Below are 12806 nucleotides of genomic sequence, written 5' to 3' on the forward strand. Positions count from 1 at the left end.
TTTTCAACTTTTAGGCTTTATATTTTTTAGTATTTACATTTCGTTCGGATTCTATATTTTGTTCGGATCTTTTTTGCTCTTTAAAGGGAGAATGTATATTTCTCTATACACCATATTGTATTAAAATGGCCGAAGAATCATTTCCGGTCTAAAATGGTGGTGTACATACACTTCCCTTTCATCATTTTGGAGGAGCAAGATGGCGGAGTTTCTACATCCGGCCAACATGATTGTTTTTACCTCTTTCAAAATGGTCGTTCGGACGTTTTTACCTCTTTCAAAATGGTCGTTCGGACGTTTCCGGTCCGATCGTTTCCGGTTTTCTCGTATATAAGCATATTACGAACGGTCTAGCGTCATCCCCATGAAGAAGTCACGTGGTGACGTAACGCGTAGGGAGTGGCCGTAGGAATACCGGAACAAGCGTAAGACTGGCTGTATACGCCAGATCTCTTTCTGTTTGATATTTTCTTTTTAAATGTGAGAGTCCATTTGCTTTCTCTTAAATAAATGTATTCAGTTTTGGAAACCACTACACTATTGGAGTCCCCTTTCTCTCTCCCTTCCCCCTTCCCCTCTGTGTTTTCTTTAAGTTTCACACCACGAGGATACATATGCTGCAGCATTACTCATAAGAGGTTGAATCGGCCCTCTAGTGGAAGAAGTTTATACCATTTGATGATTGTGCACAGAGAAGTGAAGGAGAAGTCCATTGGAATTATTTTCTTTTGCCTTATTATTCCATCTCTGAGGTGAGAGTTCTGGGAGCCTGATCTTTTGGAACATTTGGTCCTGTTCTTCCTCCAGTGCTTTTTCACTACACACTTACACTATTGGTGTGTTTATTTTGAAATATTTTCATTGACTCTTGTTTTTTTCACATTTTTTTCACATTTTTATACATTATTCATTTTTTGTGGTATTATTTGCGCAGGACTCTTTATTATTTATTCAAGTGATAGTTTGTGTTTACTATTTTGTCCCGCTGCATTTTTTGTTTTATTTAGCAGCACTTGCACTTTTGTTATTCCACAGATTGTTACATTGTTATATATTTTATTTTGATGCACGTAGATCCATTTCACGTCTAGCACATAGTGGCGCGAGGGTCCATTTTACACACTTCCATAGCTGAGGCCCCCCTTTCGGACTCCATGTGGATGGACTGTACCGTACCATCACGTACCTTACAGTGATGATGAGGCGGCCTCTCGCACGGTCCCAGTCCTAGCACTCTGGAGGTCGAGACAGGAACTGCTAGGTCAGCAGAAGGGCGGACATGTGGTAGCAGATCAGGAACACCGGAGCCTTCGTGGAGGAGGTGAGACACTGATCACTGGACTAGTCTAGGAAAAGTCCAACAGAGTCACTTGCAGAGTCAGGAACAAGCAGGAGTTGGCAACAGGCTGTCAGAGAGGTACACAATCGGGAAGCAGGCTCGTAGTCGGGGGCAGGCAGAGGTCAGTAGCAGGCTGGCAGCGGAGTACAAGATCAGAAGACAGAGCCGTAGTCAGAAGTCCAAGCCGGGGTCGGTGCAGGTAAACAGAGGCAGACAAGGTTGAAAAAAGAGTGGTCAGAGATTGCCGGGTGTTAAGGATCAGGATACATCAAGCAAGGTAACAACAGATACATGGGAAACAAGCTGAGACAATCCAGCACTGACACCAAGCAGGCTCCTCATTTAAATAGGGCACCATGATTCGTTGGTGTGTGCACATGCGCACGCATACCTGTTCATGTGGATGTGCCAGTGCGCATGCTGGGTCCGGGACTCATTCCTCCTCGCTTGTGACTTGGCGCACGCATGTTCGCATTGGAGGAACAGAGATTGACGGCTGGTATACAGGAATGAACATTTGTTGGAGAGGTTCTCTGACACAGCCTCTGTCTCCAACCTGGTAGGAAGGCACAGGCAGGCGTCTGCGGTCAGCATGGAGTCTGTACCTATTATTAGCATGTTGCAAAGCCTCCTGAACTTGTGCCCATGTGGAACAAAGGCCACGGAGATGCTACTCTAACGCAGGAATACTCTGCAAATGAGTCAGGCAACGTGGAAGGTTGGAAACCATAATTCACCATAAACGGGGACAATCGGGAAGCAGAATTCAAGGCACTGTTGTGAGCAAACTCTGCCCACAGTAATAGGTCTGACCAGTTGTTATGATGGTTAATAATATAGCAATAGGAATTGCTCCAAGGACTGATTGGCTCGTTCTGCGGCCCCATTAGACTGCAGGTGATCCACAGAGGAGAAAGCAAGCTGAACTCCCAACTGTGCACAAAAGGATTGCCAGAACAGGGAGACAGCTTCTTAAGTGGAATACAATGACATATCTTAGAGAACCGGTCAACCACCATAAGGATAACAGTGTTGCCTTGGGAGTTGGGTAACTCCACAATGAAATCCATAGACAGGTGGGTCCAGGGCCTCTCCCCATTGGGTATGGGTTATAGGAGGCTCACTGGAAGGTGTTGAGGAGTCTTACTCTGAGCACACATGGAACAGGCAGTTATGAAGGCAGTTACATCAGCCCGTAGACTAGGCCACCAGAATTGTTGGGAAATGGCCCAAAGGAGTTGATTCTTCCCAGGGTGGCCAGCTGCCTTGGGAGAATGGTAAGTCCGGCAGTACGGAGACTATCTGGGGCAAAGCAGTGGTCACAAGGTTTCTCAGGAGGAGCATGGACTGGAGCAGCAAGAATTTTGTCACCCAAAGGAGAACTAAGACTGGCGTGAACCGTAGCCAAGATACGATCAGGAGGAATCACAGGAACCGTAACCGACTCCAACTTGGAAGTGGAGAAAAATTGTTGTGACAAGGAATCAGCCCTTACATTCTTAGTACCGAATGAGACAATGTAATTAAAACTCTACAAGCATAGAGCCAGAGCCCATCACACCCTTCTGGGAGAGAGGCACTTAGCCTCAGGCAAGAATGTGAGATTCTTATAGTCAGTAAGAATGAGAACCGGCACAGTGATACCTTCAAGGAGATCTCCATTCTTTCAGAGCTAAAATGATTGCCAACAGCTCTCTGTCATCAATCTCATAATTGCACTCCGCAGGTGACAATTTCTTGGAAAAGTAGCCACACGGATGAATAGCGCTCTCAGAGTTAGGACATTGATACAGAAGGGTGCCAACTCCAGTCTCAGAGGCATCAACTTCTAGGATAAAAGGCAACATAGGATCAAGATGTGCCAACACAGGAGCAGAAACAAAGGCAGCCTTGAGACTCTCAAAGGCCTTAATGGACTCCGGAGACCAACTCTGTGGGTTACCGTCCTTTCTGGTCATATCAGTCAGGGGCTTGACCAGAGATGAGAATATACAAATAAACTTCCGATAATAGTTGGCAAAGACCAGGAAACACTGTAGAGGACGTAAACTCACGGGTTGGGGCCACTGTAGGACTACCAAAAGTATTGACCTCTCACCACAAGAGGTCAATAGCACTTGTGGCTCTATACCCAGCCAGGGCCTTGTTGACTTCGGAAGGTCTTCCCGCATTGACATTATATTATTATTATTAAACAGGATTTATATAGCGCCAACAGTTTACACAGCACTTTGCATGAGTTCAGATAGTACACTTACAATAGAAATCAATATAGGGGGAATCAGAGGGTCCCGCTATACCAATCTTCGTGATACAGTTGTCATAGGAGTACCCCCAAAAAAAGGCTCCTCATAGTGTAAAATCGTGAAATGTATTCTACATATTGCACCTACATCAATGATGCATATATAAACACCTTAAAATCGTATGCGTCGATGGCACAAATACAAACAACCCATCCTTCCAGGACTCAAGGGTTACGGTAACGTCAGCGCGTCCCTCCACCCAATGCCTTTTGTCACCTGTTGACATTGTACGTGCTTGTGATTGTACACAGCGGGAGCCTGTCAGCAAGTCCTGTACGATAATTCATGCCCGGTGCCTGCTGATCAAATGTGTGCAATTGCAGCACAGAGCTCTGTACAGAGAGAACGATCTTTCTGTTTCTCATCCCTGCAAAGCAGTAATGAGAAACTTACGGATCTCTTAGTAAAAGCAGCACACTTTACACACATTTCACATAGTTATGCACATTTAATCCCTTGATCGCACTAGATGTGAACCCCTTCCCAGTCAGTGTCATTAGTACAGGGACCATGTATAATATTATTACTGATCACTGTATCAATGTCACTGGTGATGTCAATGGCAGTTACTAACTGACCCAGGGTCAGTCCAGGGTCAGTTAATGTCAGATTGCCTGCCACACATTGCTGTCTTATTATGAGTCACCGCCCATTAGTAATAGAACAAAAATAAATATTTCAGTTTATATAAACCATAGTTTGTAGGTGCTATAACCTTCACATAAACCATTAATATACACATATTGTGATTTTTTTTCCAAAGACATGTAGCAGAATACATTTTGGCCAAAATTTATGAAGAAATTCGATTTTTTTTTTTTTACTTTTTTAAAAACCCAGTGGTGATCAAATAACACCAAAAGAACGCTCTATTTGTGTGAAACAATATATAAATTTAGTTTGGGTACATCGTTGCATGACCGCCAAATTCCCAATTAAAATTGCACAGTGCTAAATAACAAAAAATGGCAAGACTCATGAAGGGGTTCAAATCTTCCGGAAGCCGAAGTGGTTAAAGTACGTGCACATGGAAAGGGTTTTTCACAGAATAGAAACAAAACAAACATTTCTTAGAACACTTTCTAGCTAGCCAGCAAAAAATAAACCAATAAATAATTTACACTGTTTTCAAACTTAATGCTAGAAACACAGGTTTATGCTTCAACTATTTGCAAATATATGGGCAAGCGACGCTGCCCCACCAACAGGGTCAGCCCTACCATGGGACCCAGGCGGCACTTTCAGAGGGGTGGTAAACTCCCGTCAGCCAACCCGCTCCGCCCGTTCCTCCGGGCTGTTAGAAATCGTGGGGCCCCGTACAGCCTACCTGATGGACCCCCTTCAACCCGGAGGCAGGCTATGTGGCATGTGACAAGCTGCATCCGCTGACAAGCGACATGGCAAGCGACAAGCTGCATCCGCTGACAAGTGACGTGGCAAGTGGCACACTGCATCCACTGACAAGTGATGAGGCAAGTGGCACACTGCATCCGTTAACAAATGATGTGGCAAGTGGCACACTGCATCTGCTGACAAATGACGTGGCAAGTGACAAGCTGCATCTGCTGACAAGTGACGTGGCAAGTGACACGCTGCATCGCTGACAAGTGACACACTGCATCCGCTGACAAGTGATGTGGCAAGAGACACGCTGCATCTCCTGACAAATGGCATGGCAAGTGACACACTGCATCTGCTGACAAGTGATGTGGCAAGTAACACACTGCATCCGCTGACAAGTGATGTGGCAAGTGGCACGCTGCATCCGCTGACAATTGATGTGGCAAGTGACACACTGCATCTGCTGACAAGTGATGTGGCAAGTGACAAGATGCATCAGCTGGCAAGTGACGTGGTAAGTGACACACTGCATCTGCTGACAAATGACATGGCAAGTGACAAGCTACATCTGTTGACAAGTGACATGGCAAGTGACACATTGCATCCACTGACAAGTGGCGCTGGCAAGTGACATGCTGCATCAGGTGACAAGCTGACAAGTGATGTGGCAAGTGACACACTGCATGTGCTGACAAGTGACGTGACCACTGACACACTGCATCTGTTGACAAGTGATGTGGCTGCGTGGAAGAAAATTGTGCCAAGGACCTGGGGTGGGGGGGTAAATGAATTTTCATGGGCAATGGCTGGTGTTAGCGCTTCAATCATCATGGCACCATGCTTGATATGGTGCGCATTATTTCTATTATTACTTTGTAGTAATAAATTGAATGGTTCAACTCGCTATAATGCAGGGAGCCCTGAGCATGTCACTTACCACTGTTGCCTGCCACCAGATGCGGAATGTCACTTGCCATGTTGCCTGCCACCAGATGTAGATTGTCACTTGCCACGTTGCCTGTCAACAGATGCGGAATGTCACTTGCCACATTACCTGCCACGTTGCCTGTCACCAGATGCAGAATGTTTCTTGCCATGTTGTCACCTGCCACGTTGCCTGTCATCAGATGTGGAATGTCACTCACCACGCTGCCTGCGACAAGATTTGGAATTGTCCTGTGCCACGTCTCTTGCCATGTTGCCTGTCACCAGATGTTGAATGTCACTTGCCACGTTGCCTGTCACCAGATGCGGAATGTCACTTGCCACAACAGCTGCCATGCTGCCTGCCACTAAATGTGGATTGTCACTTGCCATATTGATTGTCACCAGATGCAGAATGCCACTTGCCAAGCTGCCTGTCACCAGATGAGGAATGTCACTTGCCACTTCACCTGCCATGTTACCTGTCACCAGATGCAGAATGTCACTTGCCACGTCATCTGCCATGTTACCTGTCACCAGATGTGGATTGTCACTTGCCACCTCACCTGCTACGTTGCCTGTCACCAGATTTAGATTGTCACATGCCATGTCACTTGCCAACATTGCCTGTCACCAGATGTGGAATGTCACTTGCCATGCCACTTGCCATGTCATCTGCCATAATACCTGTCACCAGATGTGGATTGTCACTTGCCACATCACCTGCTACGTTGCTTGTCATCAGATGTGGAATGTCACTTGCCACCTAACCTGCTACGTTGCCTGTCACCAGATATAGATTGTCACATGCCATGTCACTTGCCAACGTTGCCTGCCACAGATGTGGAATGTCACTTGCCACATTGCCTGTCACCAGATGCAGAATGTCACTTGCCACGTCACCTTCCATGCTGCCTGCCTCAAGATGTGGATTGCCACTTGCAACGCCACTTGTCATGTTGCCTGTCACCAGATGCAGAATGTCACTTGTCACATTGCCAGCTACAAGATTTGGATTGTCACGTGCCACATGACTTGCAACATTGTCTGTCACCAGATGTGGAATGTCACTTGCCACATTGCCTGTCACCGGATGCGGAATATCACTTGCCACGTAAAAATGCATTCTACATCTGGTGACAGGCAACATGGCAGGTGACGTGGCATCTGGTGACAGGCAACGTGGCAAGTGACATTCCACATTTGGTGGCAGGCAACATGGCAAGTGACGTAGAAAGTGAGAATCCACATCTTGTGGCAGGCAGCATGGCAGGTGACGTGGCAAGTGGCATTCCACACCACTGCATTGGTGGCAGCACTGGTCCATTTAGGCAGTGGTGGGTTCCAAATGAAGGCAGGAGAGCGGTGATGCGGGGTGGGTGGTGAGAGATGATGTCATCTCCCTGTTCCCCACTGCACCTCCGACATTGAGGCTGAAAGAACACCAGCTGTGAGGGTGGTAGAGCGGTGATGCGGGGGGTGGAGAGAGATGATGTCATCTCTGTTTGTCTGCCAGTTTGCTTCTTCCATCCACCCAGCTCTCATATGCTGCCCGCCCGGCTCTTTCATGTCGCCCACCCAGCTCTTTCATGTTGCCCGCCCCAGCTCTTTCATGTTGCCCGCCCGGCTCTTTCATGCCACCCGCCCACCCAGGTGTCTCATGCCAGCCGCCCGCATCCACGGCCTGGCTGCAGAAAGGCCACGGCCCAGGGGTTGATGACCCCTGCTGTATATGTAGCACCCTCTAGTGTGTGCTACTAGAAGTGAGAGTAGGTAAAAGTATTTCTGGCCAGGGATAACACAAACAGTTTTTCTGCTGGCAAATTGCACACTGCTATGTCTTCTGCAGTGCCCTTATTCTCGTAGTAAACCTCAGCCCCTGCTCTTTGTCACTAGTAAATTCTAGGCCAACCTTTCTATTGAAAATCACCCTCTTTTTGGCCAAATTTACAGTACTGTTTCATCTATGGTCTTTTATACCTGTTTGGGCCCATTATCTCAATTTTTTCAGCCAATTCTTGTTCTTTAAAAATTTCCTGCTTCTGGCCATTTTTACACTGTTATTTCATCTACGGTTTCTTAATTTAATAGTACAATACCTTTCTTTACTCTTTTATCTCAATTTTTTCCTGCCAATTCTCCCTCATTAAAAATGTCCGGCTGCTGGATAATTGTACACTGCTGGATAATCTGCAGTCTCCCAATTATCAATTGGAGCTTGATAGATGCAAAAGAGTCTCTGGACAGTTTTGCATCAGCAAGAATAGGACCAACCACCGCAAACTACTGGCCAATTTCTATCTGCTGGTCAAAATGGGTCTATTGAGGTTTTCCTGTGCTGTGAAAAGCTACATGAAAATTTTTTTTTTCCCAGCTAAAGCTAAATAGATTTAGGTGATGCTGTTGTATGTAAGCTAACCTAAAATTAAAAAAAATCCATTCCACAACCAAATATGTGCTGCCTGTGTATGCTGGCACTAAGACTATCTGTTATGCCGCGTACACATGATCGCAATTTTGGTCAGAAAAAGCTCTGATGGTTTTCCCAACAGAATTTTGACAGGATTTCGCTCAAGCTGTCTTGCATACACACGACTACACCAAATTCTGACCGTCAAGAACGCGGTGACGTACAACACGTACGATGGGACTAGAAAAAGGAAGTTTAATAGCCAGTAGTCAATAGCTTCCCCCTCGTAGTTGACAAGAGTGAGTTTTTGCGTGTCATAATTGCATACACACAAACGTATTTTGGGATAGGAACTTTTTCCAACCGAAAAATTTAGAAAATGCTCTCAATCTTTTGCTGGCCGAAATTCGGCCAGCAAAAGTCAGATGGACCATACACACGATCAAATTTTCTGACCAAAAGCTCTTATCAGTCTTTTGTTGGCCGAATTTCCGATCGTGTCATTAAATGCTGCATTAAAGTTGTACTGTTCAGTAAATTAATACACATATTTAAGGAATCCCCCAAAGCATGTGTGTATGTTGTTGCATGAAAATACCCTCTTCCCACTGTTCAGAGATAGGGTGAGTCTTTTCATGCTCCTCTTTTTGCCATTAGCCCTAAAATGATTTACCAACAAGATTCACCCCCAGTATACTTTAATAGGATTCACCTCTAAGTTTGGGTTTACTGAATGTTGAACAAGATTAGCCAAACCCCTGGTGAATTGAGCCATCCTTAACCACTTGCTTACTGAGCACTTAAACCCCCTTCCTGTCCAGACCAATTGTTAGCTTTCAGCGCTCTCACACTTTGAATGACAGTTGCATGGTCATGCAACGCTGTACCCAAATTTAATTTGTATAATTTTTTCACACAAAAAAGAGCTTTCTTTTGGTTGTATTTAATCACTGTTGGGGTTATATTTTTTTGCTAAAAAAATGAAAAAAGACTGAAAATTTTGGAAAAAAAAACAAAACTGTTTCATAGTTTTTTATAAAATTTTTAAAACAGGTAGTTTTTAGGCTGCACTGATGGGCACTGATAAGGCAGCACTGATAGGTGGCACTGATAAGTGGCACTGGTGGACACTGGTGGGTTGCACTGATGGTTGGCACTAATGATGGGCACTGGTAGGCACTGGCAGGTGACACTGATAGGCAGCACTGATGATAAGGGAATGATGGGCATTGATTGACAGCACTGGTAGTCATTGATAGGTGGGCCTTTTGGTTAAATGTAGGTGGCAATGGTAGGTGGTACAGTGGGCACTGGTTTGGTGGCACTGATGGGTACTGATAGGTGGCACTGGTGGACACTGATGAGGCAGCCGTGGCTCTCTGTGTGAGGGGCCGATGCCCCTCTGGCAGAAGCCGGTGAATGGCTTTTTTTCCCCTCACGCTGACAGGCTGATCTTCTGTTCACTGTATATCACGTGATCAGCTGTCATTGGCTGGCAGCTGATCACGTGGTAAGGAGCCAGGATCGGCCCCTTACTCCGATCTGTAATCAGCCAAATCCCATGATCACAGAGCATGCCGCATGTGCCCCATAGGGGGCGCGCCATGTGCGCTCCATAGGGGGCACACAGGGCAGCTCATGCACAGGAGGACGTCATATGACAGCCTCCCGGCAGTTAAGGCCTGCACTGTAGCCGTCATTCGGCTATAGCGTGGGTGGGAGGAGGTTAAGATGTGAATTTTGTAATGATCATTTTCGATGCCTTTACATTTAATAAACAACTATGTCTGTACATGCCAATGCACTTGTTCTTTATTTTTTCAAAAACTCAGGCCTAAATGAAAGACATTCTTTAGCAGCTGTTTGTCTCCATTAATGTTGATGTCGAGGGTCCCTTGAGATAGAAAGAAGCATACAATACAATGTGGAATGCCAACTGGTGACTATTCATCAAAACCACTTTCTCCAACCCATATCTACCTAAAATCATTTATCACTTTTCATTTGTATGTGCAACTAAAATAAATCAGGGTGTTGGAGTCCAGATGCTCTTTCGTCAGGTTGTTTGTGTTTGATTTATTGAGTTTTTCTAAGCATGACTCAGGACTGTTTGTTTACGCTCCAACGGGCCAGGATGTGATTTAAACCCAACAGGTCATATTTGAAGATCATATTTTATCAGGTTAAATATAAAACTTGAAGACAGGAAAATGTAGATTTTTTTTTCTTCATATTACTAAGCTGTTTCAATAAAGATGTATTAAAATAGAGGAACAGAGTTCTGGGATATGTAAGATGTAAAAAAGAGAGGCTGTGAAATTGAAAAATGACCCGAAAACTGATCTTAGCCAATGCGAAAAATGAAAAAAAAGATTCCTTAGCAGGATAAAATATTCAGGCAAGCCACAATGACTGTGCAGCCATTAGAGGAGAGAAGATCAGAGAATAAAACGATAGGTGATATGTGATAATGGCTGTCTGTGAGGTACAAAGTACAAGAGTTGATCCTGTTAAGCCTGACTATATTCTTTATTCTGTGCACAGACTGTACAGACATTCACAATTAAGTATGAGAAATTATTATTATTATGCAGGATTTATATACAGTTTAAGCAGCGCTTTACAATGTAGAGGTTGGACAGTACATTTACAATGCAGTTCAATACAGAAGAAATAGGAGACCCTGCTCATGGTGCTTACAATCTAAGGGGGGGGGGGGGGGGGCTAGTACAAAAGGTAATAGCTGCGGGGGATGATCTGATGGGGGTGACTCGGGTACAGTTCTTAGTAAGGAAGCTTCGAGTTCGAGTTGAACTCATGTTCGACTCGAACATTGCCTGTTCGCCTGTTCAGCGAACAGCGAACAATTTGGGCTGTTCGCGGCAAATTCGAAAAGCCGGAACACCCTGTACAAGTCTATGGAAGAAATCTAAAGTGCTAATTTTAAAGGCTAATATGCAAGTTACTGTCCTCAAAAGTGTTTGGGGACCTGGGTCCTGCCCCAGGGGACATAGATCAATGCAAAAAAAAGTTTTAAAAACGGCCGTTTTTTCAGGAGCAGTGATTTTAATAATGATTAACCACTTGGGATCCGCGCTATTGCAAAATGACGGCAATAGCGCGGACCCACATTTTCGGGACTACGTCTATTGACGTAGTCCCGGTTACGAGCGGCCTGCGCGCCCCCTGAGGGGCGCGCGCGGCGCGCTCTGTGATCGGCGAGTCCGTGAGACTCGCCTGATCACCGATCCGTGTAAGGGGTCGATCCCGACCCCTTATCACGTGATCAGCTGTCAGCCAATGACAGCTGATCATGTGATAAAACGGAGCCGGTAATCGGCTAGTATTCCTCCTCGCGCTGACAGCGCGAGGAGAAAAAAAAAAAGCCGATCGCCGGCGGCCGTGTTCGGGACATCAGTCCCGATCACGGCCAGCAATATAAAAGGACACCTGCCCCCTGCCAGTGCCCATCTGCCACCCGCAGTGCCATCCTGAATAAAGTAAGTGCCCCCCTGTCAGTGCCACCCAGCAGTGCCCATAGTGCCCACAGTGCCACCCAGCAGTGCCCACAGTGCCACCCAGCAGTGCCCACAGTGCCACCCACAGTGCCACCCAGCAGTGCCACCCACAGTGCCACCCAAAATCTGCCTCAGGTGCTGCACCCCAGTGCCGCCCATCAGTGCCCAGCAGTGCCGCCCATCAGTGCCCAGCAGTGCCGCCCATCAGTGCCCAGCAGTGCCACCTATCAGAGCCACCTATCAGTGCCACCTATCAGTGCCCATCAGTCCCATCTATCTGTGGTACCTATCAGTGCCCATCCGTGCCACCCATCCGTGCCACTTATCCGTGCCACCCATCCGTGCCATCTTATCTGTGCCCATCTTTGCCCATCAGTGCCGCCTTATCTGTGCCCATCGGTGCCGCCTTATCTGTGCCTATTAGTGCCGCCTTAACTATGCCTATCAGTGCCCACCAGTGCAGCCTATCAGTGCCCACCAATGCAGCCCATCAGTGCCCACCAATGCAGCCCATCAGTGCCCACCAATGCAGCCTATCAGTGCCGCCTAATCAGCGCACTTCAATGAAGGAGAAAAATGACCCGTTTGCAAAATTTTATAACAAACTATTAAAACATGATTTTTTTTTTTTTTTTTTTTGCATCTTTTTTTGTTTGTTTAGCAAAAAATAAAACTCCGAGCTGTGACTAAATACCACCAAAAGAAAGCTCTATTTGTGGGAAAAAAATGATAAAAATTTCATTTGGGTACAGTGTTGTATGACCGCGCAATTGTCACTCAAAGTGCATCAGCGCTGAAAGCTGAAAATTGGTCTGGGACTGAGGGGGGTTTAAGTGCCCAGTAAGCAAGTGGTTAAAGTGAAACAATAAAAGTGTAATATTCCTTTAAATTTGTACCTGAGGGGTGTCTATAGTATGCCTGTGAAGGGGCGCATGTTTCTCGTGTTTAGAACTGTCCCTGCACAAAGT

Source organism: Lithobates pipiens, unplaced genomic scaffold (genome assembly GCF_037356315.1).
Source record: "Lithobates pipiens isolate NorthernLeopardFrog02 unplaced genomic scaffold, aLitPip1_a1.2 Scaffold_16, whole genome shotgun sequence".
NCBI lineage: Eukaryota > Metazoa > Chordata > Amphibia > Anura > Ranidae > Lithobates > Lithobates pipiens.